This window comes from Ceratotherium simum, chromosome 3 (genome assembly GCF_057802395.1).
Source record: "Ceratotherium simum simum isolate JZ-2026a chromosome 3, ASM5780239v1, whole genome shotgun sequence".
Classification (NCBI taxonomy): domain Eukaryota; kingdom Metazoa; phylum Chordata; class Mammalia; order Perissodactyla; family Rhinocerotidae; genus Ceratotherium; species Ceratotherium simum.
Window position 1 is genome coordinate 47,977,804 of NC_141902.1, and position 24,775 is coordinate 48,002,578.

Consider the following 24,775-nt stretch of genomic DNA (forward strand, 5'->3'; position numbering starts at 1 on the left):
CAATTTTACCTTTGTCATGTAAGAATCGAGCTTTCAAGCAAGACTTACTTTGAATTGAACACCAAAACTGAAAACTACTATTAATGGAAAGTTAGAAGATTTCCTTGTTGGTTGGACAAGTAACTAAAATGTTCTTAAACACAACGCTGACCCAAGTAATTGCATGGCTCAAAATGTTTTCTTTTGAAATTGAATAGGCAGTCCTTTGCTTTCACATTAACACAATAGTTGCTTTTGGGGTAAGTAAATGTCACTAAATACTCAACAGACCCAGTCTACGACAAAGTTGTACAACTACCACTTGCTTCCCTAGGGTACTGTTTGCGTCTTGTGACGTAGTCCCGGAGAAGTCATGGACTATTTTCTGTTTGTGGCAGAACGTAAACCACTATTAGCAAATCGATCCTCCTTACAAACTATATGATTTTTATTTATATTTATATGGTTACTATCTGTGTGCCCCCCTGTAAACTCCACAAGGGCAAGGATTTTGGTCAGTTCTGTTGACTGACATAGTCTCAATCCCAGGAACTATGGCTGGCACATAGTATGCACTCAAAAAATATTTGTGGACATAATTATTAAATTCTACATTGTGAAGAAGCCAATTAAATAAATCAACAATACACCCAGCCAAGAACTATGTTAGTATTTCCTAAATAACTTTCTCTTCATTATAAGAAATTAGCTGTATATCCATTGATTAAAAATGTTTTAAAGTACAAAAGACCAATTCAATCTGAATTTTAGTTCATGATAATGTTCAAAAGGTACAGTGCTTCAATTTAGTGAGCATAAAATATTGACTGTAACTTAGACAAGCAGTCTCAATTATTTCTCTGGTATCTAAGGGATGATTTACTGTTTGATAACCATATTGCTTATAATAATTTCTTCTGTTGATTTTAGATAAATGCTTTTAAAGATTAATTTTGCTAAGGGTTAAATAAGATACCAAAATTACAACTCATTTTAAATCTGAAATATTGAAATTTAATACCCTTCTATAGAACTGTGATGGTTCTATAATTGTGGCTTGAGAGAAAAAATAGGCTTTATGATCAAGTAGATGTAAATTAAAAATCTGAGTGACTCTAGTCAAGTTGAAATAATCATCCTTACCTCTGAGAAATTTCTGAGAAAAAACAGACTCTGCCCTTTGATTTTTGGCATACCTCGCTCTGGCAGGAATGATCAGCTTAGATTTTCAGTTATTATTTAACCTTAAATAGCAAATCCAGTACAGTCGACAAGCATTTATTTATTTATTTATTTATTTATTTTTTTTTAAAGATTTTATTTATTCAGTTTTTTCCCCCCAAAGCCCCAGTAGATGGTTGTATGTCATAGGTTCACATCCTTCTAGTTGCTGTACGTGGGACTCGGCCTCACGTTGGACGGAGAAGTGGTGCCTCGGGGCGCTCCCGGGATCCGAACCCGGGCCGCCAGCATCAGAGCGCGCACACTTAACCGCTAAGCCACGGAGCCGGCCCTCGACAAGCATTTAAAAACCAACAAAAGTTCATTGCTCCTTACAGTCAGAAGACATTATTAGTTAACTTTTCATACAAAGAACCAGAATATAAATTAAGAAATTATTGATTTCATGGGGTTATTTCCTTCATAACGTATTTGATTCAAGGAATGCCATGAAGCAGAAAATCTTCTCATCTTCAGAAATGACATGAGATTACATACAACATAAATGATGCCCAAAGAAAAGTAAAAGTTATAATTCATATAAAAATTTGAAAATAAAATGACCTCATGACTATTTTGTAACTGCAATAAGTAAAACATTCACTGTAGAATTCAATTTTACTGTTTTCACAAAGAAGGCAGTAACATCCAGTGAGTCCAATCCTGGGCAAGTTCAGGCATGTTACTTAATTTCTTCATTTATAAAGTGGTAATGATAAGTGTTAGGAGAGAAAGGAACTTCTTCCTTTTACTCAGGTTGGGCCTCTGTACACAGGGAGACCAAGACTTTACCACAAGCCTCATCTTCCCATCACAGGATATACTGGAGGGAAAATGGCTAATTTCTACATTCACCCATTTTACGAATTCTTCCACAAGGCAGGTAGGGTGGCTAACCTGACTGCTTTGATTTTGGTAGTCATTGGGTTATTTCCAGTCAAGATGGGATAATGGAGATCTGATTTACCCACACACCTTAAACCACACAAAATAGGCAAACAACTGTTTTCAGACATTGGACAGCAGGACAGTGATCCCTCAGAGGGAAATAAACAGGTGAGCCCTACACATGCCCATCCTTACTGCCTGAAGTAAGTTTCCAAATTGAAGCGCAGAGAAGGGGAAGTCAGACAGAGCCCAGCAGTCTCCCTGAATCAAGGACAAAAGAATTAGGGGAAGGAAAGGTCAAGGTGGTTAGAGTTGCAGGGCAGAGTACCAGACAGGAGCGAGCAGCACACAGACAGAGAGCTTTGGAGAATTGGAGAAGTAGTGGGGAAAAAAAAAAAAAAAACAACCTGCCACGCCTAGAATGCTTTATAAAACCAAGGCAGATGCTTTTTTATTTTTTATTTATTTTTCGTGAGGAGATCAGCCCTGTGCTAACATCTGCCAATCCTCCTCTTTTTTTTTGCTGAGGAAGACTGGCCCTGGGCTAACATCCATGTCCATTTTCCTCCACTTTATATGGCACGCTGCCATAGCATGGCTTGCCAAGCAGTGTGTAGATGCACGCCCGGGATCCAAACCAGCGAACCCCGGGCCGCGGCGGCAGAGCGTGTGCACTTAACTGCTTGCATCACCGGGTCGGCCCGGCAGATGCTTTTTTAGACACAGAAAAGCTGAAAAAAAAATTCATCACCAACAGACTGGCACTACCAAAAATGTTAAGGGAAGTCTTTCTGTCAGAGGGAAAATGACACCATGTGGGAATCTGGACGTACACAAAGAGCACTGGAAATCAGAAATATGTAGGTAAATATAAAATAATTTATTCTTGGTTTTTAAGTCACTTTTAAATATAATTGACTACTTAAAGGAAAAATAATAGCAATGTATTGTGTGATTCATAACAGTGTAGAAGTAAAATGCGTGATAACAATAGCATAAAGGTCAGGAGAGGGTGAAATGGAAGTATATTGCTGGAAGGTTCTTAGACTACACACAAAGTGGTGCAATAGTGCTTGCAGGTAAACTGTGACAAGTTAAAGATGATTATCGCATACCTTAAAGTAGTTAAAAAAATCAAAAAACAAGCCAAAACTGAAAAACCCCACAAACTTAATTATAATTAATAGGTTAACAAGGAAGATAAAGTGGAATTTAAAAAAAAATCCAAAAGAAGACAGAAAAAGAATTAAAAAGGAACAAAGACTAGATGAGACAAATAGAAAGCAAATAGTACAATGGTAGATTCAATCCCATCCATATCAACAATAACCTTAAATGTGAATAGTCTAATTAAAAAGAAGAGATTGTCAGATTGGATAAAAAAGCAAGATACAACTATATGCTATCTATAAGAAACCCACTTTGAACATAAAGACACAAATAGGCTAAAAGTTAAAGGTTGGAAAAAGATATATCACACTAACACTAATCAAAAGAAAACTGAGTGGCTATATTAATACAAGATGAAATAGATTCCAGAGCAAATGATACTGCAAGGGATAATGATGGCTATTTCAAAATGATAGCAAAGCCAATCCATCAAAAGAGCATAATAGCCCTAAACATTTATGCAACTAATAAAATAGCTTCAAAATGTATAGTAAAAATTTATAGAACTATAAGAAGAAACAGACACATCCACAATTGTATTTGAATATTTCAACATTCCCTTTTTCGATAATCAATAGAACAAGCAGCAGAAAATCAGTAAGAATATAAAAAACTTGAACAGTACCATCGACTTGTCCTAACTGGCATTTACAGAACACCCCACTTAACAAAAGCGGAATACACATCTTTACTAGGTATACACAAAACATTTACCAAGATAGACCATATTCTGGGCCATAAAACAAGTCTCAATAAATTTAAAAGGTTTTAAATCATCCAAAGTGTGTTTTCCAACCACAATGGAATTAAATTAGAAGTCAATAAGAGAAATATATCTGGGAAATCTCTAAATATTTGAAAACAAAATGACTGGTGTGATTTTAATAGTCAATGGATCACCCCTTTACTCTGAAGTAGGTTACCAAGTGCTATGGACTGAATTGTATCCCCCCCAAAACTCACGTGTTGAAGCCCTAACCCCCAATGTGTCTGTATTTGGAGATAGGGCTTTTAGGAGGTCATTAGGGTGGGGTCCCAACCTGACAGGATTGGTGGCCTTATAGAAGAGAAAGAGATATCTCTGTCCCTCTCTCTCCAGGCACATGTCCCGAGGAAAAACCATGTGAACACACAGCGAGAAGGCATCCGTTTGGAAGCCAGGAACCTTAGCAGAAACCGAATTGGCTGGTACCTTGATCTTGGACTTCTCAGCTTTCATAACTGTGAGAAAATGAATATCTGTTGATTAAGCCACCCAGTCTATGGTATTCTGTTATGGCAGCCCAAGCTGACTAATACACCAAGGCTAAAAGCCAGGAATTTGGCTCCATATTTCACGTCCCTTCCTGAAACTCAGAGGAGGTAATCGTGCACTTAGCTCCAGATTGCTGGATAAGGCATGCTTGGGCCTGTGCCTAGAGCCTAGAAGTTCTCAATTAATAAAAGAGGGAGTGAAAATACCAGGCATAAATGGGTTTACAGAAGCCTTGCACTTGGGGGATTATAGGGTGTGTGCCTGGTTTAATAAAGTGATACTTTATTTCTTATTCTATTATCAATCATGTGTGTACATACTTCCAGTTGGAACTCAGAGGGAGAAATGGTGAGTAGTACCACGAAATCTCTAGCAATTACAATAACTATCCAACCACCTCACATAATTGTTGTGATGATCAGAAGTGAGGTATGTGAAACACTGAATCATTACATTAGTCTTACTCAAAAGAAAAAAAAAAAACTTTCTGTTCTATGGCATGGCTACTTAATGAAGACAAGGTGGGGGCAAGGGGTCAGGGGTGAAAATTAAGAGAGAAAAGAGTGAGGAAAAGAGAAAATAAAAATAAAAATAATGATAAATACATGAAGAATTCACTAAGTCCAACATTATATCCTACTCCCTACTGCTACCCATGCTCCTCCAACTCCCAATTTGCTCTTCGTCTTAAGTTCCCTGTGTAGTCGGACATTACTTATGCTCAACTGCCCAAGGCAAAAATTTGGCAATTGAGTCCTATAAACTGTGCCTCTTAAATAGCTCTAGCCATCTTGCTTCCTCATTCTATTGCCCCTGCCAATATGACTAAGGCCATCACCTCTTGCATGGATAATTACAATAGCTCTGTGATTGGTCTCCCTGTATCTAGTTTCTTACCTTTCCCCTTTGTTAGAATTCTACCTAAAATATAAATGTGGTTATGTCGGTTTAAATCTCCATAATGGCTCTCACTACTTACAATTTAAAGCCCAAACTCTTATTCTTTAAGAATCAATTTAAAAGTCACTTAGTAGATGCTCGCGCTCCGCTGCCGGCGGCCCGGGTTCGGATCCCGGGCGCGCACTGACGCACCGCTTCTCGGGCCATGCTGAGGCCGCGTCCCACATACAGCAACTAGAAGGATGTACAGCTATGGCATACAACTATCTACTGGGGCTTTAAGGGGAAAAAAAAAATAAATAAAATCTTAAAAAAAAAAAAAAATAAAAGTCACTTAGTAGAGAAGTCAGGCAGATATTTCCTATGATACTATTGTATTGAAGACAGAGGCTAGCTCATTCATTCCTGTATCCTATATACAAGGATCTTCTATGTCAACAATCACGTCACTGAAATAGTTTTACTTCTTTCTTGCCAGTCTTTATGCTTTTATTTCTTTTTCTTACCTTATTGCAATGGTTAGGGATACAATGTGGTATAGAACTGGCTAGAGTGAGTGTCTTCTCTCTGATCTTAGCAAGAAAGTATTTGATATTTAACCACTAAGTGTAGATTTTTCATAGATTTTTTTTTATCAGGTTGAGGTTTATGAGGTCATTTTGATTCAATAAATAAGCATGTAAGATAAGTCCCTCAAGGAAATGCCATCTTTTACTTAATTTAGAATGCCCCTGGGCCGGCCCTGTGGCTTAGCGGTTAAGTGCGTGCTCTCTGATGCTGGCGGCCCGGGTTCGGATCCCGGGCGCACACTGACGCACCGCTTCTCCGGCCACGCTGAGGCCGTGTCCCACATACAGCAACTAGAAGGATGTGCAACTATGACATACAACTATCTACTGGGGCTTTGGGGTGAAAATAAATAAATAAATCTTTAAAAAAAAAAAAAAAAAAAAAGAATGCCCCATGATGGGCCGGCCCTATGGCTTAGCAGTTAAGTGCGCTCGCTCTGCTGCTGGCGGCCCAGTTTCAGATCCTGGGCGCGCACCGAGGAACCACTTCTCCGGCCATGCTGAGGCCGTGTCCCACATACAGCAACTAGAAGGATGTGCAGCTATGACATACAACCATCTACTGGGGCTTTGGGGGAAAAAAAATAAATAAATAAAATTAAAAGAATGCCCCATGAGTGCTAAAGAAATTTTTTAAAAAAACCTCTGGACAAGAATTGCTGAAGAACATACCATTTTTCAATGTATATCACATTTTTAGTTAAAAAATAGCCATGTTAAAAAATATTTAACTCCTATAAAATGCCATGAAAAAAATCCTTATTCACCAGAAGTAAAGTCTAATGTAAACTATAGACTTTGATGATGATGATGTATAGGATCATCAATTGTAACAATGTTCATCAATTGTAACAATGTACCACTGTGGCATGGGATATCGATTATTGGAGACATTGTACATGTGTGGGGAATAAGGAGTATATGAGACCCTGTACTTTGTGCTCAATTTTGCTGTGACCTGAAACTGCTCTAAAAAAATAAAATTTATTGATTAAAAAATTTTTACTTCCTATAAAATGCCAGAAAAATATTCTTATTTGTTTTTTTACTTTTTGCAGATTTAAAAAATAAAAACCAATAATGCAAATAATCTATTCACTTATCCTAAAACTGTACTTAAGAAGTTTCCCTCAGGAAGCATGAATTATGAGGAACAAAAAGTATAGAAGAAAGCAACTACACAAGCAAAAAAGAAAAGTATCAAACTTCAGATGAGTTTTCACTGTCCCAGGACCAAAAAAATGGCCTTGTGTACAAACTTAAATTAACAGTATGTTTTATATTAAGCATTTTAATGCCTGATAAGTATGAATATACTTAGAAGTCCTCAGGGCCTGAAAAAAACAGGTTACTGGAAGAAGGGATAAATGCTACTTCTGTAACATGATTTGCTATTGGACTTGTACTATAAGCAAAAAATTGTTAAGTGACTGAGGGAAGCACAGTGTTATAATAACTGACATTCTCCAAGTCTACTGACAATAACCTTATTTCTCATATAACCTCTGGCATTGAGTTTCTTGGACAAAATTCCCCTGGACTAGACTATTGAATATCTACGTTAAATTCTATATTTTGACAATATGCCAGAATAAGAGTCCCTAATGAGCAGAACAGTATATTGTATAACGATGGCTTTCAGCATCCTGCAAATACAGCAATCTGGGAAATATCAATTTAATGGCAGTAAGATTTCTGTTTATAAAAGGACTTGTCTAAAGAAAACAGCTGAACAAATGGTTGATTTCTTTCACTGAAGAAAAGACTGCTGGACACTGCTCTCTGGGCTGTGGTTGTGGATCCATCATGTAGTTATAACACTAATAGTTACATGTTACAGTAACAGCTGATTCTTCCTAAGCTCTTCCTGTATGCCAGATACTGTGATGAATATTTTATCTTATTTAAGTTTCACAATACTAATAATATATCACTCTGTTTTACCTCCCAAAATAGGCCAATTATATATGGAATGGTCATTCATGTACAATTACTATTGTTAATTCATCAAATCTAAGGTGTCATCAATTTTAAGACATGACTGTTTTATCTTTCACTAAGAAAGAAAAAAAAAAAATCTGCCAAATGAACTACAATATGCCATGAAGTGTAAGAAACAACCTGATTTCAAAGATTTAAAATGTAGGAAATATGTGTGTTAAAATCAATCAGGGCCGGCCCTGTGGCTTAGCGGTTAAGTGCGTGCGCTCCGCTGCCGGCGGCCCGGGTTCGGATCCCGGGTGCGCACCGAGGCACCACTCCTCCAGCCATGCTGAGGCCGCGTCCCACATACAGCAACTAGAAGGATGTGCAGCTATGACAGACAACTATGTACTGGGGCTTTGGGGGAAAAATAAATAAATAAAATCTTTAAAAAAAAAAAAAAATCAATCAAATATGGTAACCCTAAAATTATCAGTTTCATCAGATTCTGATTTAAATGAAATATATCTTAATGGAGCTACAAACAAAGTGAGCTAACTAATTGAATGCTTTTCAGCCTTTTTTGAAAAGAAATCCAGTCTTGGAGAATGAAATAATTTATCCAACAAACTTCTTAATTGAAGGGGGAAAAAAGAGATAGCTATAGCTGCAGGTGTTCGTACGAACTGCATTCATACTTTATGCTTATATATTTCTACTCATAGTAAAAGTACTTTCATCATATGTTTAATAATGATTAAAGTAAATCTACGTTGTAATAATGGGGTGAAATAAGACTGCATTATAGTTTCATGGTTAAGAGCATGGTTAACAGACAATTTGAATCTTGGTTCTGTTCTAATAACTATGTAGCCCAAGGAAACCTACGTAGTCTCTCCAAGCTTGACTTTCCTGAAAAACGGAGGTAATATCTATCTCATAGCACCACTGATTTCATGAGGTAACAATATGTTGTGTTGAACACAGTGTCTGGTATACAGTAAGCTCTATTATATAATACATAGTTCTACTGATCTTTAATAAGCCAAAGTAGCTTGGTAGAAATATTCAATAGTTCTAGAATCTTGTGGTTTTGAATCCTAGCTCCACATTGAACAAACTGGAGACCTTTAAAAATAAAAAACAAAAACAGAAACGGAAACAAAACTCAAGGACCCGTCCAAGACTGGGTACTATATTCTTTTAAAAAACTCCTTAGGTAATTCTAATGTGCAACCAGGATGGAGAACCACTGCTCTAGTTGGAAGCTTAAGACCAAGCAATGGAAGAAAATGAGGATATTGGGGGGGGGGGGGGTGAGGCAGTGGTGCATAGAGAGAAAGTAGTGGTGATATTAGCAAAGCAAGAGACCCACTTTAACATATATACACTGGAGTTGTGTTTTCAGTTATAGCCATTAATTTGAATATATCTACACATAATATGTAACTGAGGTAGAACTGGTTCCCAAACTGGGGTCTGTGGACATTGTGAGGATCTGACAGCTCGCTCTCTCCAAATTTAATTTGTGGTTTATTTTCAATGAAAATCTCAAACAATAAGTACAAACCTATTCCGGATTATCTGGGTGGCGAAGGATAATCAAAGACTGCCTTACAATTTCAATGCCATATTCATATTTACAATTATGGTCTACATTTACAGTTTTGCTAGTATTTAAATAGCATGTGTTTAATAGCTCTGGGCTAATAAGAAGAGAGGTGGACTTAAAACACAGACGATGCTTTTATATTGTGTGCAAAATGTCACTGTTTTGCTGGGGTACCAACAAAAGTTGACAGTAGATTAAATGACAAGCCAATATCAAGCCATAGTATCACAGGCATGCTCAACTCAAAAGGACTTGGCCCATAATACTAAGTAGTATATTCACATTTCGACCAGTAACTTTGTAACACACCATAATAATTTAAAGTTTTACTCGTTCTACAGTTTTATTTGCATTTAGTTTTTAAAATCATTTTGGTTTTATAGTTGTATGAGGGCTATAAGAATAAGGATTTTATACTGAGTTCATTTTTCTACATTGTAATAAAAAATAACCTATGTCAGCTGGTCCAAAAAATTTTTTTTCCTTAAACAATTGTGGAGAGTCTTGGAAGAGAGACTGAGTGGATTCAAATCTCAGTTCCATTATATAATGGGGATGTTTTCAACTTTATAAAATCTTTAAGATATCTCTCTCTCTCAGATATTATCTTGAAGTTAGCAAAAAGTCATACTTGGCCTTTCTAAATACATGACAGAGTTCCTAAAACAGCCAAGCTCCATTATTAAAGTGATTTTTCTTACACCTACATCTTAAAGTCCATCTCAATGTCAAATTTATTATATTTTAGGTCTAGTATTTTTAGAATCAATCATTTTAATTGCATTCAAGTCAATACAGCACTTTTTATTTATTATTTCTGGTGAAAGATTAAAGAAGTATCAAAAAGAGTCTAAACAAGTTACATGATCTTTCCAAAAATACACAGAAAATCTCTAGAATTGACATCTCTCAGTCTTACGTCAGTACTTAGTTCCCTAGTCAACACTGCCTCTGCAGAGTCAAATGTAGATCTCACTACCGATTTTCTTGTTGGTTTTTCTTTTTAATAACTTTTTGATTTTAACAATTGAAACAAGAATTGGCCAGAAGAAGTCTCTGTAATGTCTTAAGGATTTAGAAATGGGTTAATCCTAAATGTCATTATTATATTTGATTATAATTTGAAACCACTGAAAATATTTCACTCTGCATTTAAAAACAAGGAAATGTCTACTTTTCCAGAATTTTACTACTTTCTTATCAAAAATTTTAATCGATTATATCACTAAATGTGGTAAAGTTTTTAATATTACTGATATGAACTAACATGAAGAACTGCTAAGATCTATCAAGTGAAAAAAAGAAGTTGTAGAGCACTGCACATAAAAATGCATAACTTTCATACAGTTATACAACTGATATTAATTATTTACAGAAAAATAAAAACACATATCAAATTGCCAGTCAGAATTAACTCTGGGGCTGTGGGACATGGTTATGGGGAGTCATTTACTTTCTGTGCTTATGGCTGCCCAATTTAGCAAATAAAAATACATGATGCCCAGTTAAATGTGAATTTCAATATAGGACATAATTGTAATAAAAAATTACTCATTTATCTGAAATTAAATTTAACTGGGCATCCTGTATTTTATTAGAAAAATGGCTGAGCAAGACTATGTTATACACGTCTACTGTCTGAACTTAGACATTTATATGTTGTGTATGTTAGCTATGTTATACATGTCTATATAACAAAAAAATAAAAAACTATGACATAAGTAAGTCATTTATTCCCTATAGTAAACAAACTGAATGATCAAGACAAAAAAAAGTCAAAATCATACATTTCTAAAATAGAAAGCTATGCTAAAGTTAAAGAATGACGTAGATATCTGCATGTCTCTACAGAAGGTGCTCACGAACACTGTTGTGTGAAAAGATCAAGTTATGGATGGTATATAGCATATGATGCTATTTTTGCTTAAAAATAGTTTTAAGATACATAATATTATGCATATTTGTATTAGGATGGGAAAAGAGTGGAGATAAATGCACAAAAGTGCAGCACACAGTTTATCCCCGGGAAAGGAGGTACAGGAGGAGGTAAGGAGGAATTGGCAATTTTCTCTATTTGTTTATACACTTTTTTGTTTGTTTGAATTTTGTTTCAAACACCATGTACTACCTCTGTAATTTTTTTTTGTGTGTGAGGAAGATCAGCCCTGTGCTAACATCTGCCAATCCTCCTCTTTTTTTTGCTGAGGAAGACTGGCCCTGGGCTAACATCCATGCCCATCTTCCTCCACTTTATATGGGACGCCGCCACAGCATGGCTTGCCAAGCAGTGCGCCGGTGCGTGCCCAGGATCCGAACCAGCGAACCCCGGGCCGCCGCAGCAGAGCACGCGCACTTAACCTCTTGTGCCACCGGGCCAGCCCCCTACCTCTGTAATTTCTGAATTAAATTTCTCAAAACTGGGGTGGGGGGGGCTATAAACAAGACACATTCAAGGTACACATGCCTTTAAAAGCTTTTAAAATCAGATAAAAAAATGCCAGAAAACTAGAGGAGGATTACTTTTTACTTTGCTAGTTTTTTAAAAACTACTGAAATAGAATAGAGAGCTCCCAAAATGACTAATTATATATAAAACTTTAAGGAGTTTTCTTATATAAGCTTTCCAAGATAGAACAGAATATTATTTAATAACAGTTTGAGTATATATAGTGATTGAGGGGAAAAAATTGAGTATCTACCCTACACCAGTGGCTCTCAAATTTTAATTTGTCTAAGTATTGTGGTAGACAAAATAATGGCCCCCCAAAGATGTCCATGTCCCAATGTCTGGAATCTGCAAACATGTAACTTTACATTCAAAAGGAATTTTTTGGGTGTGATTAAGTTAAGGGTCTTGAGATAGGGGGATTTTCCTGAATTATCCCAGTGGGCCCAACATAATCACAAATCCTAATAAAACAGTGGCAGGAGGTCAGAGAGGAGAGAAGTTGCTACACTGCTAGCTCTGAAGATGGAGGAAGGAGCCAGGAGCCAAGGAATATAGGTGGCCTCTAGGAGCTGGAAAAGCCAAGGAGATTTTCCCCTAGAGCCTACAGAAGGACCATGGCCCTTCAGACCTATTTTAAACTTCTGACCTCCAGAACTGTGAGACCATAAATTTGTGTTGTTTTAAGCCATAAAGTTGTAGTAATTTTTACAGCAGCAATAGGATCCCCAATACAAGTATCATCTCAGGAGCTTGTAGGAAATGTATATTCCCAAGTTCTACTCCCAGAGATTCTGACTCAGGTAGTCTGCACGTTTAACAAGAAAGCTCTATGCCTCTGATGCAGGTGACCTCTGAATCACACTTGGAGAAAAAGCACTTTAGATCATATATCAAAATAAATAGCTCGCAGATAAACAGTCCCATCTAAAATATGATTTTAATGGGGAAAACTAGTAGAATATTCAATATGTATTTATTTAATCTCTGGAATAATGAGAATTTTCTTGGCTTGGAAATAATAGAAAAATACACACAAAGGAAAATATTGGCATATTAAAATGTATAAAATCTAAATATTTCTGAAAGAGAAAAAATAGAAGGGGAAATATTTCTGTAACATATGAGTGACAAAGTGTTCCTATTATATTATTCTATACGCTATTTTAATTAAACTATTGCTATTTCAAAAGTCAAATGAAAAGAGAAATAAAGATTTAAGATTTAAGATTATAAATAGATCTAAGATTATAAGATCTAAGATTATAAAAAGATAAATAAAGATTTAAGATTCACATAAGGTGAAATAAAAAGAGTAAATACATAGAGAGGAATGTTTAATCTCTCTAGAGAGGATGTTTAATCAAAGGAATAAAAATTAAAACCATATTGTAAATCCGTGTTATATCTACTATAATAGGAAAGTTAAAAAAAATTTTTTTAATTACCTATGGAAAATGGTTTGAGTGACATTATGTCAACATGATGGAATACCCTATAGCCATTAAAATAATTGTGAGGGGCCGGCCCGGTGGCGCAAGCGGTTGGGTGCGCGCGCTCCGCTGTGGCGGCCCGGGGTTCGCTGGTTCGGATCCCGGGTGTGCACTGACGCACTGCTTTGGTGAGCCATGCTGTGGCGGCGTCCCATATAAAGTGGAGGAGGATGGGCACGGATGTTAGCCCAGGGCCGTCTTCCTCGGCAAAAAAAGAGGAGGATTGGCGGATGTTAGCACAGGGCTCATCTCCTCACAAAAAAAAAAAAAAAAAAAAATTGTGAGTATTATTTAGAAAAATGCATAATAAAGTCCATTAAATTAAAAAGCAACACAATTTTATATTTCTTATGATTTTTTTCAATAATTCATAAACTTATATAAAGATGATCTGTACCAATGACAATACAAAAAATGGAAATAAGCTTGCTAAAGTTTGCTAAAATAAGATTGCTAAAGCTCCTTGCTAAGCAGCTTTACTACTTAAAAAATTTTAAGATTTCAGTTCTTAAATAAAAGCAAAACCAGAAGAAAAAAAGAAAGTACTACCTATCCATCTTTTACTTTCACAATCATTTCATAAAAGAAAAGGCATTTAATAACAAAAAACTGGAAGGCATGATCACAGAAAAAGGACAGTCCCTCTTGAGAAAGGCTGCCATCTTTGCCATGGACAAATGAAAAGCTGATGTTAGACTAGCATGGGTCTGAGAACCAGCCTTTGGGAGCCAACATCATAAGGTACTAAGCTGAAAGCCACTTGACTTCAGCATCTGTGTGACTAGTAACCAAGCGCCCAACTACAGTTCTATGGGATTCTTCCCCTCTCTCCCCACTGCTCCCACCTCAATCAGCCCCAGAAGCTTATCTATCATCTGAAGGAGCAATGATGAGAATGGTAGAGAACATGTTCCACAAAAGTGGAAAGGTGCCAAGTCTAATAAAGGGGGCAATGGACCAGAAGTCTATGAGAATGATAGCTTGCCAAAAAGAAAATAAGATGACATAATAGCACCAAGCAAGAATACCCACTGGTTCCTTCTGTGAGTCAACCAGTTGAAGCAGGCAGACAATGCCACCCTTGTAACCATTTGTTTGTTCAAGTGCATTCATTCATTTAACCTCTGTGTAAATGTGGGGAGATCAATTATTCAGGATGAAAAATTACAGTTTAATTGTAAATGGCTATTGTAAAGATATCACCTTGTTATAAGGTTGATGAGAACAATACTTTTTTCTCTCTAATTTTTTTTTCCCTCAAAGGCAGTTTCACATTGTTCTATTTCCCCTTTAAAATGGTAACTCTGCCAAAGGCAGTATCCTTTGATAAAGATAAAGACCAACCAGTGGGATTTAATGCTAATGTAATGCTTTTAATTAAGGTTTTATTGGATGACTCTGTGATCATTATCGTCAAACATCAGCCAAGTATAGAATATTTCCTTGACCCAGATTAAACTGGTTTTAGTTCGGCCAATTCACACGTGATTAGAACTATACTCAATTGAGCACAGCTATTATGATCAAGCAATTTATTGTTATATTATTCCAAAATCATCTGTTTAGAAAACAAATTTGTCAATCTAATTTAATTCCATATTTAAGTTCAATCTTTTCCCTAAATTTTGATACCGAAATAACAGATCTTTATGTCAACATTTATACTTGTAATAGATCTTGAAATTCACAGATCTCACAATAGAACAAAAATCAAATGAAAAAAATGTTATGGCAACTTGCAAACAGTATAAAAAATGCTGTACTACATGCCAGAAGACTTCAGCTTTGTAATAAACTAGCACCAAGACCTTGGGAAAGGTCAATAAAACTCTGTGACCCTCAGCAAACTCACTTGTAAAATGAAGGTGTGTAAAACTAGATGGCCCCTTCCAATTTAAATAATATCTGATTCTACTTGCACCCATTTTTGGAGTTTTAAAATACTATCATCCCATTTATTGTTGTACCACTTTTGCCACAAGTACAGACTGATCCTAGAACATCTAGCCTACCACAAACTAAAAATAATCATGAGGGTGCTGGTCAAAGTACAAAACTTATCCCAACCACGGTTGTTTTTGCTTTTTGTGACTCAAAATCTTAGAATCACCTATGCCTCCTCCCCTTTTCTTGTTCCCAATAAGCCATCAGTGGTTAAGTCTGACTGCTTCCATTAACAACCTCCCACATCTGATCCCTCACCATTTCCAGTTTGGCCAGAGCACTGGATGCACAAAGGTGAGTAATGAGAGATGAGGTGAAAAAGGACCTTATCTACCTTTTTCCCCTCTTCTCTCATTACTGCTCTTTATGCCTCTAATGCTCTGGCCAAACTGATCTACTCATTCTCGCCTAGAGCCACCTCAAGATACCCCACCCTCGGTATTCCACTGAATCACTAGAGTTCCTCCTGTTCCCAGCACTCCCCTCCTGGCAGGCCTCAGGGCCCCACCTCAGTTATTTTAATCCTTCTAACTATGCCAGTGTTCTTAAAGCACGGAAAAACTTGGTAGTAAAGAGGCAATCCATCCTTTTTTGCATTAGGAGAGCACTCCAATTCCTTAACACTCTTACTGCATTTCCATTCTTCAGATATCTCACTACTTTATCTATGATTCCACCAAATTACAGCTATCGACTCAAAAATCACTTCAACTAACTTTTTATTTTTTATAATTTTATTTATTTATTTTTTCCCCCAAAGCCCCAGTAGATAGTTGTATGTCATGGCTGCACATCCTTCTAGTTGCTGTATGTGGGACACAGCCTCAGCGTGGCCAGAGAAGCAGTGTGTCAGTGTGCGCCCAGGATCCGAACCCAGACTGCCAACAGCAGAGCACGTGCACTTAACTGCTAAGCCATGGGGCCGGCCCTATTTTTTTTTTTATCTTTTTTTTTGTGCGAGGAAGACTGGCCCTGAGCTAACATCTGCCAATCCTCCTCTTTTTTTGCTGAGGAAGACTGGCCCTGGGCTAACACCCATGCCCATCTTCCTCCACTTTATATGGGACGCCACCACAGCATGGCTTGACAAGCAGTGCGTTGGTGCACACCCAGGATCCGAACTGGGGGACCCCGGGCCACTGCAGCGGAGTGGGTGCACTTAACCGTTTGTGCCACCGGGCTGGCCCCTCAACTAACTTTTTAAAAACTTCATTTTAAAGGTCCCAATCTCACCATTTATATAAGCCTTTTAAAACATTCTTTGGTAGAGTTTTAAAACTTTCTTCATAAAGGTCCTGAATATTTCTATTAAGTTCATTCAAAATTAGATTTGTTTGTTGCTTTTGTTTATGGGATTTTTTTTTTTTGGTGAGGAAGAGTAGCCCTGAGCTAACATCTGTTGCCAATCATCCTCTTTTTGCTGAGGAAGATTGGCCTTGGGCTAATATCCATGCCCATCTTCCTCTACTTTATATGTGGGATGCCTGCCACAGCATGGCCTGATAAGAAGTGCGTAGGTCTGCACCTGGGATCTGAATCGTGAACCTGGGCTGCCGAAGTGGAGCACGAACTTAACCATTATGCCACCAGGCCAGCCCCTGGGATTTTTTTCATTACACTTTGTAACATAATTTCTACTCTTATGAAGTTAAAAAAATTTAACTTTACCACTTGATCAAAGTTCTACAGATTAAAAAAATAGGGCAAGAAGAACTCATTGCAACTTATGATTTTCCTTCCTAAAACTTAGCACAAATAAAATCAAATCATTATTTGCATCTCTCCTTTAAACCGTGAAGCTCCACGAGAACAAGGACCAGCTCTCTTACTGTTGCCCAGCATAGTGCTTGGCATGAACAAGCAGTTGAAAACTTGTAGAAATAATGAGTGGTTAATGTTCCATCATATTTTGTTTTCTTTTTTTTTTTGTGAGGAATACCAGCGCTGAACATCCAATGCCAATCCTCCTCTTTTTTTGCTGAGGAAGACTGGCCCTGGGCTAACATCCGTGCCCATCTTCCTCCACTTTATATGAGACGCCGCCACAGCATGGCTCAACAAGTGGTGCGTTGGTGCGCGACCGGGATCCAAACCTGCGAACCCCGCGTGGCTGCAGCTGAATGCTTGCGCCATCTGGCCGGCCCCCCATATTTTGTTTTCTTATTTCAGCTTATATCTGGTTAAAGAGATAAAAGCTTTCTGTTACTCCTTCCAGATAATTATTATTTTACTCTTCTCTTGCATTTGATATTTTAATTGCCAGCTGTTTTTCTATTTTTTTCAAGTTTAAAAAGTCAACGTTGGAAATAAAATTCTACAAATATATCACCTGAAACATTGCACTAAACCTAATTAGAATCTCCTGACCTTTCTTTGCTTTCTAAAGCAGTCTTAGTTTAGTCAAGAGAGATCCAGTTCCTGCCCTCTCTTTTGCACTGAAATAGTTTTGTGAGTTGTCTTTGCCCTTATCAATATAATTCTCTTATATGGGACAAGGAAACATTTGCTTTTAAAATAATGAAATTGCATTAGGTAATCACCAAATCTCTAGCCTAGGGCAAAAACATTTAAATTATCAAAAATAAAAAAGAGAGAAAGTACTTTCTGAGTTCTAATTTCCACACTGACTATTGGAATTTCTAGGCCTCGACAGTCTTTTAAGGGATCACAGAGAGAATTCATCATAGCTTAAGGAATAAACTGCTTATGTGATGAGTTAGGGGCAACTCAAGCTCTAGAAAGAAAACTAAATTTAAAGTAATTTTAAAGATTGGATAGAAAGTAAAAGTGAAAAAGAAAAAATGCAAGTGAAATTCAGCTCTTCTCCAGAAGGCAATGGGAGAACAAAGTATTCTAATGCTTTAAGTAGAGGAAATGTTATGGAAAGGATACAGGTAAGCCTAATTCATGGAGATGCGATAAATGATAATAGGGAGAGATTAGGGTGCTGTGGGCATATTAGGAGGGAACTCAATCATGGGCATCAGTGATAGCTCCCAGAGGACTTGATATTTGAAATGTAAGAATTAGAACTAGTCCATGTTATTGAGGAAATTTACTGGTGTCCTTTTTTTGCCTCCTTAAAGTTCAAGCTGCCAGAATTGTGCTTTTAGCTACCATCACAGATGCATGGGCACAAACTTAGAGCTACACAGATTTTATTCATTTCCCTTTTGTACTAACTCTAGTTAATTTCATTTCTCTGTGCTCTGTGTAAACCATGAAACCTAATTCATCACTGTTTCAGAGCCTGAAAATTAAGTAGAAAATATTGTCCTTCTACCGTCCTTTGTGGGAATATCCCTGATTATACAGTGTTATTGCTCCACACCACATGCAGAAAGAACCGTGGGACAAAAAGCTAAGAAAACATTGTCGCAGAAGGAAACAAAGTCTTGTCTCTCAAAACCCCAAGTTCTAGGTTTAGCTAAACACTCAAAAGATGACCTTGTGCTAAAAAGGCAACAATCCACTGTTCTAGTGCTGTTTTGTTTTGTTCCAGCTTTACTAACCCCAGATAACTGGCACATAACTTTCCAAAATTATCCTCAAGCTTAACCTAATTTAGTCTTACATTTTACCTCATGGGAATATGGTTACAACATAGGCTGGTCCCCAAAAATACACTGTCCTTTCAACCTCCTTCCCTTTACCACATGCATGACCCCTACTTCTCTCAATTCATATTTTCCACTGAGTGTGTGTTTGTATGTGTGAAACCTAAAACTTCTTCAGAAGTAAAAAGTGGATGGAATAGAGAGCTGTTTTTAATTAACAGTTGAGAAACTTGAGCACACACAGTAAGATCGGTTCTGCTCAGTTCTCTTGAACAAAGATGGAACCAGGTGACATCAATTGCAGTGGACCTGTCATCTCTAGCGCAGAATAACTTCTGGAAGAGATTCCAGGTGGTAGCCTAAGGCCAAAGGAGGTGTCTTCTAAGTCTCCTCTAATCTCAGTTTACAGCTCAGAGATGGCCTGTAGGTCCTGGGGACATGGACACTGCATTCCAGGCCTGGTCCTTTTATGCAAGGTTCTCTATCAGAAGCCCTTCCAGGGGCTGGCCCAGTGGTATAGCGGTTAAGTGCCCGCGCACCGCTGTGGCGGCCCGGGGTTTGCAGGTTTGGATCCTGGGCGCGCAGTGATGCACCGCTTGTCAAGCCATGCCGTGGCGGTATCCCACATAAAGTAGAGGAAGATGGGCACGGATGTTAGCCCAGGGACCATGTTCCTCAGCAAAAAGAGGGTGATTGGCAATGGATGTTAGCTCAGGGCTGGTCTTCCTCACCAAAAAAAAAAAAAAAAAAAAAAAAAAGAAGCCCTTCCAGAATATAAGAGTCAGTGCAGGAATATGGGGTACTCCAGAGGGCAAATCCATCTGCAAGAGTCCTAACATACGGAGTACATGTTGGAACATTTTACCATCTCTTTAGAAGCTATAAAACAGTGTCCCATGCTCACTACTTAACACTTTGCTTTCATACATATCCTAAAGTCCTTATCCAGTCTGTTTTAAGACTTATCTTTAAAAAATTAATGGTTTTGGGCCGGCCCCGTGGCTTAGTGGTTAAGTGTGCACGCTCCGCTGCTGGCAGCCCGGGTTTGGATCCCGGGCGCGCACCGACGCACTGCTTCTCCGGCCATGCTGAGGCCGCGTCCCACATACAGCAACTAGAAGGATGTGCAGCTATGACATACAACTATCTACTGGGGCTTTGGGGGAAAAAATAAATAAATAAAAGTTAAAAAAACAAATTAATGCTTTTATTTTCTGACTAAAACCAAATTATGTTTAACACGATTTCTTAACCTAAGAGAATTTATGAACCTCTGGATATTTTCCACAATATTATGTGTATATATACATAGATGCATTTTTTTTCCCTAGCAAGGGGGTTGATAGTCTTCAGCAGATTCTCAAAACGGTCAGTACCCCAAAACGAGAAACACTGACATACAGCAATCTCTCTTGTTCTTTTCCTGTATGGATATTTTTGAGAAAAGTGATATAAGGTAAGTATGCATTACCCAAAAGAAATACACCAATGCAAAGCAATCCGGTAAAACCAGGATACTTATTTCTAAAAAGCTTCTCCTACCCTTTCTGTCAATTGCAGAATAGTCTCTGGACCTGATGCAAAAGCTACTTGGGCAGTACTACTGAATGCATTACAGAGATAAAATGGGGTACACTTGGGAGAGATGGTCTTTTCTTTACATTTGCCTGTTCTCTAATTCTCAATAAACTCAACTATCTTCAGCAGATTGGAGGACTAAATAATATAAGTTTATGTAGGAATCACAAAATCTTAGCACCTGATGAAAATATGAAAACCAGAATGGGAACCCAGATTAAACCTCTCTCCCAAAATAACATAAAATTATGACCACTCAAAGCAATGAAAATACTGTGACCAGTTGCAAAGAACCTGAAATTTTATGTATTTATTAAAATGACAAATAAAAGCATTTTCTGAACATTTCTGGCTTGGAAGTTTGAGTTTTCAAAATTTAGCCCTACACAACCAGATTTTTGTTCTGGAAATTTTTATATTTCAAGAAAGTTACATTCACCATGTATGTGATGATATTTAATTTCTGGCCCCCAGGCAGCTGGCTTGTCCCTTGTCATGAATATGGGTGGCAAATACAAGGTCACCCTTAGCCCAATCCTCGATTCCTTGTTGAGGAATTCAAAAGAAGAGTCAGAAACAAGTTACTTCCCAGTAAACAAATCCCCAGTGGATTTAGCAACTCTAGTCATTTTGCTCAGCATTTGTGGGCACTCTGTGTGCGTATACACACGTGCACACTCACACCCCAAAAATATCACTGTATCAAACAGAACCAATGTTTTTTTTCTGCCTTTTCTTTTTTATTTATCTTCCCATTTTACTCATTATTTCCTTACCATTATTGACTATTATCTTTTTTCAGAGATTTAGTCATGTACTTCCCTACGAACCCTGCTCTTCCTTCTGCCCCAAACCCCTTATTTCCATGACTTTCCAGACCATGAAGTTCCTTAGAAAATTGAGAAACCTAAAAGTATACCTGCCTATGTGAAGCTCAGTGGGAAAGTCTAAAAAACTACACTTAAAATTCTCAGAATTTTAAAATGTGGAATAATTTTAAAGAAAAGTTTATTACAATAAAATCCCACATTTTATTGAGTGTTAACACTGTGTCACTAATCTAAGTAGTTTTCATACATTCTTTCATTTAAAGAATTACACTAAGAGCTCATCATATGGATGGCGAAACTAAGGCTCAAAGAGGTGAAACCATGCCCAATATCACACGCCTAAATAATAATAAATCATATAGGATAATAACACAAGCTACCCAAAATTTAAACCTCAAGGAAAACCGCTCAAAATATTAAGAAAAGAGAAAGCAACTTAAATTTTAATGGCCAATATTTAGCAATAAAATGTTAAATAACAGGGACATATATACATGATGGGCAGATTCCATGTCACACTCTGGAGGACAAGAAGCTTATAGCAAATCTGAGGCCCGACTGTGTGAGCCTTAGGGCCCAATTATTTTTCCTACTCTATCTTGACTACTTCCTGCAATTTATAATTTTAATGTCCCTGTGCTTATCATAAACCTTATAATTCAAACCCTTTGATGTTCAGAAGTCCTTGCATGAGGAAAATTGAGGAGACCAGTGAAGAAAGAACAAGATTATTTCCAGTTTCTCAATTAATAGTCATCATGCCACCACTTTTAACTCAGCCTTATCACAAAGGATTATATAATCAGATTCAAGCAATACTGCAAACAACTATATTTTTAAAACTCAGGTCTTTGATCTTAGATATAGTGACATCTGAAGATAAAAAAAAGATTTACTATACTCTTGCAAAAGCAATATAGTTTATGCAATAGCACTGTTGCTACATGAAAATGCCTGACAAAAAGTTGCCAAGACTAAACTTCCCTGCCCAGCTGACACTAGAATCAAATCTTTTTTGGATTCAGAATATGAACAAATAATGGAATTCCCTCAAGAAAGAGTCAAAGACACATTGTGTCACACAGCACTTAAAGCATACATATAGGAATCAAACATTTGGGATAATACTTGAAGTAGGAAGGATAAAAAAAAGATTTCACAGAAGACCTACAGAAAAAGAAAAACTCAGATTGTTACCCCTTCCCAACCTAAGGTTTTAAATTACAGAATTTTTTGGAGAACTGTAAATGAGATACTATTTACACATTATTGGCTGGTGATTTAAAAATAAACAATTTATTTTATTTAAAATAAAACCAGTTATAGCAATCACTGCATCTGATAAATACTAACACTTTTATTTGCTATTCTTTATCGGGTGGCCAAGACAAAAAAGAAATCACTATTTTTGAGAACTGAAGTATTTTTCTACCTGTAAGTACAAAAAAAGGATAGCCAATTTAAAGATTTGACACAGAATAAGACAATAAAAATTCTATTGTCAAATAATAGATAAGTTCAAAGAGTTGAAATATGCTAGCAATGTTACCATATTTGACCAGATTATAAACATCAGTTATTACCCTGAGGTTTTGATCCCTAACAGGAACTTTTAGATGTTCCAGTATAAAAACCATCTTTAGGTACTAAGCCCAGGAATAAAATCTGGGATGCTGCCAAGACTATTCCTCCTGCAACACAATGCAAAGCTTTTGTGCGACACAGCAGTAGATTCAACTTTCTTGCCATTATCACGTTCCTTTATCTTTTGCAGCATATGAATGAAACCAGCCTGCTCTTGGAAAGTCTATTAATTTTTAAGAAATAAACCAAGGGGAAAAGGGTGGCAAACCAATTAAAGCAAAACTTCATTTTTTTGTGGTTCTATAATTTAAAAATAAAATTAGTAATTGATGAGAGCCATAGCTAAAAAAATGGAAATGACTAGATTGACCTCCGTGTGGTTAGTTATATTTAATGGACTTGGGTCCTCTCAACATACCTTTGCCTCCCATCCCTGCCCCCCTCACAGCTCCTCTTCTGCGTATGAGTGCTTTATATTGTGGAGGCAACCAAGTCTAAAGAATATAACAGCTTTATTTTGCTATAATTTTTATGATAACTCCTATCAAGTTCAAGTTTGAGGCTACACCTAACAAACAGGAAAAAATTAAGAAATGCCAGTCTTTTATTTTTTTTATTTTTATAATTTTATTTATTTATTTTTTTCCTCCAAAGCCCCAGTAGATAGTTGTATGTCATAGCTATACATCTCTCTAGTTGCTGTATGTGGGACGCGGCCTCAGCATGGCCAGAGAAGCGGTGCGTCGGTGTGTGCCTGGGATCCGAACCCGGGCCGCCAGCAGCGGAGCGTGCGCACTTAACCGCTAAGCCATGGGGCCGGCCCAGAAATGCCAGTCTTTTAAAGTTCACCAACATGTAGGTTCATGTGAAACACTTTTCTTAACGTTTAAGGACAATTCGTTTTGTAAATTTGCATCTACTATTTGAAGTTTTTAACTTAATACAAATATTATATATGTGTTGTTAAAAAAGATCAGTAATGGGCACAAAAGCATGAAATATATTTCGAGTTCTCTTCAAAGAAAAGAAATGTCTCTTCTCACTTATCAAATAATGCTAACATTGATTGCTTAGCCTTCCTAATTACAAGTACTTCTTGAAAAGAAGAACAACATCAAAAACAATCTTATTCCGAAATGTATCATTTGTAGAGATAAGAAATAAAGCTCAAATATTAATTTTGAATTCATATTTTACTAATTTTATTCATCAAACATAAATCACTGAATGAATTAAAAGGAACCACTTACACAACCAGGTGAAATTGAATAAGCAAAAGAAAATTGTTCATAAATGGGCAATATGCTAATTAGTCTTCTGTTCTGATTTAATCAATTTAAAAGAATCATTAACTAAATCAACTACATAAACTCTATAATTTCACAGTATTTGAGAATACGTAAAAAACTTTTGTTTATCTAAGATATTTTAACTTTCCTATAATCAGTTGGATAAACCGGTTTTTCCAGATTCCGTAACAACAAACTGTAACCCATATTCTGTTCAATTATTACAAATACTGCATTAGTGAGGTTTAATTTAATAAGATTTTACTATCTTTGCAGTAGTAACTAAGTCAGATATGGAATTATTACATTTAAGATGTCTACTTTAATTTTAAAATGCTATCATAACCATTTGTGATATTGTCATCTTCAAAAGCCTTTATTTTTCAATTTTCTATAAGGATATTTAACAGAACATGACACTGACTTTGCAGTTGCATTATGCTACTATCCTTTATCCGAATTGCACAGAACTAGTCACCAGATCAAATAATTAAGAGATTGTACAATCTGAGGTGGCATCTTCAGAAATCCTTTATA

At 36.8% G+C, this 24,775-nt stretch overlaps 1 protein-coding gene across 4 annotated transcripts in view; it reads right to left on the reverse strand.

Moving 5' to 3' along the window:
• ATOSA (atos homolog A) overlaps positions 1-24,775 on the reverse strand; it is a 98,475-nt gene that overhangs the window by 48,431 nt on the left and 25,269 nt on the right. The window lies entirely within an intron of this gene.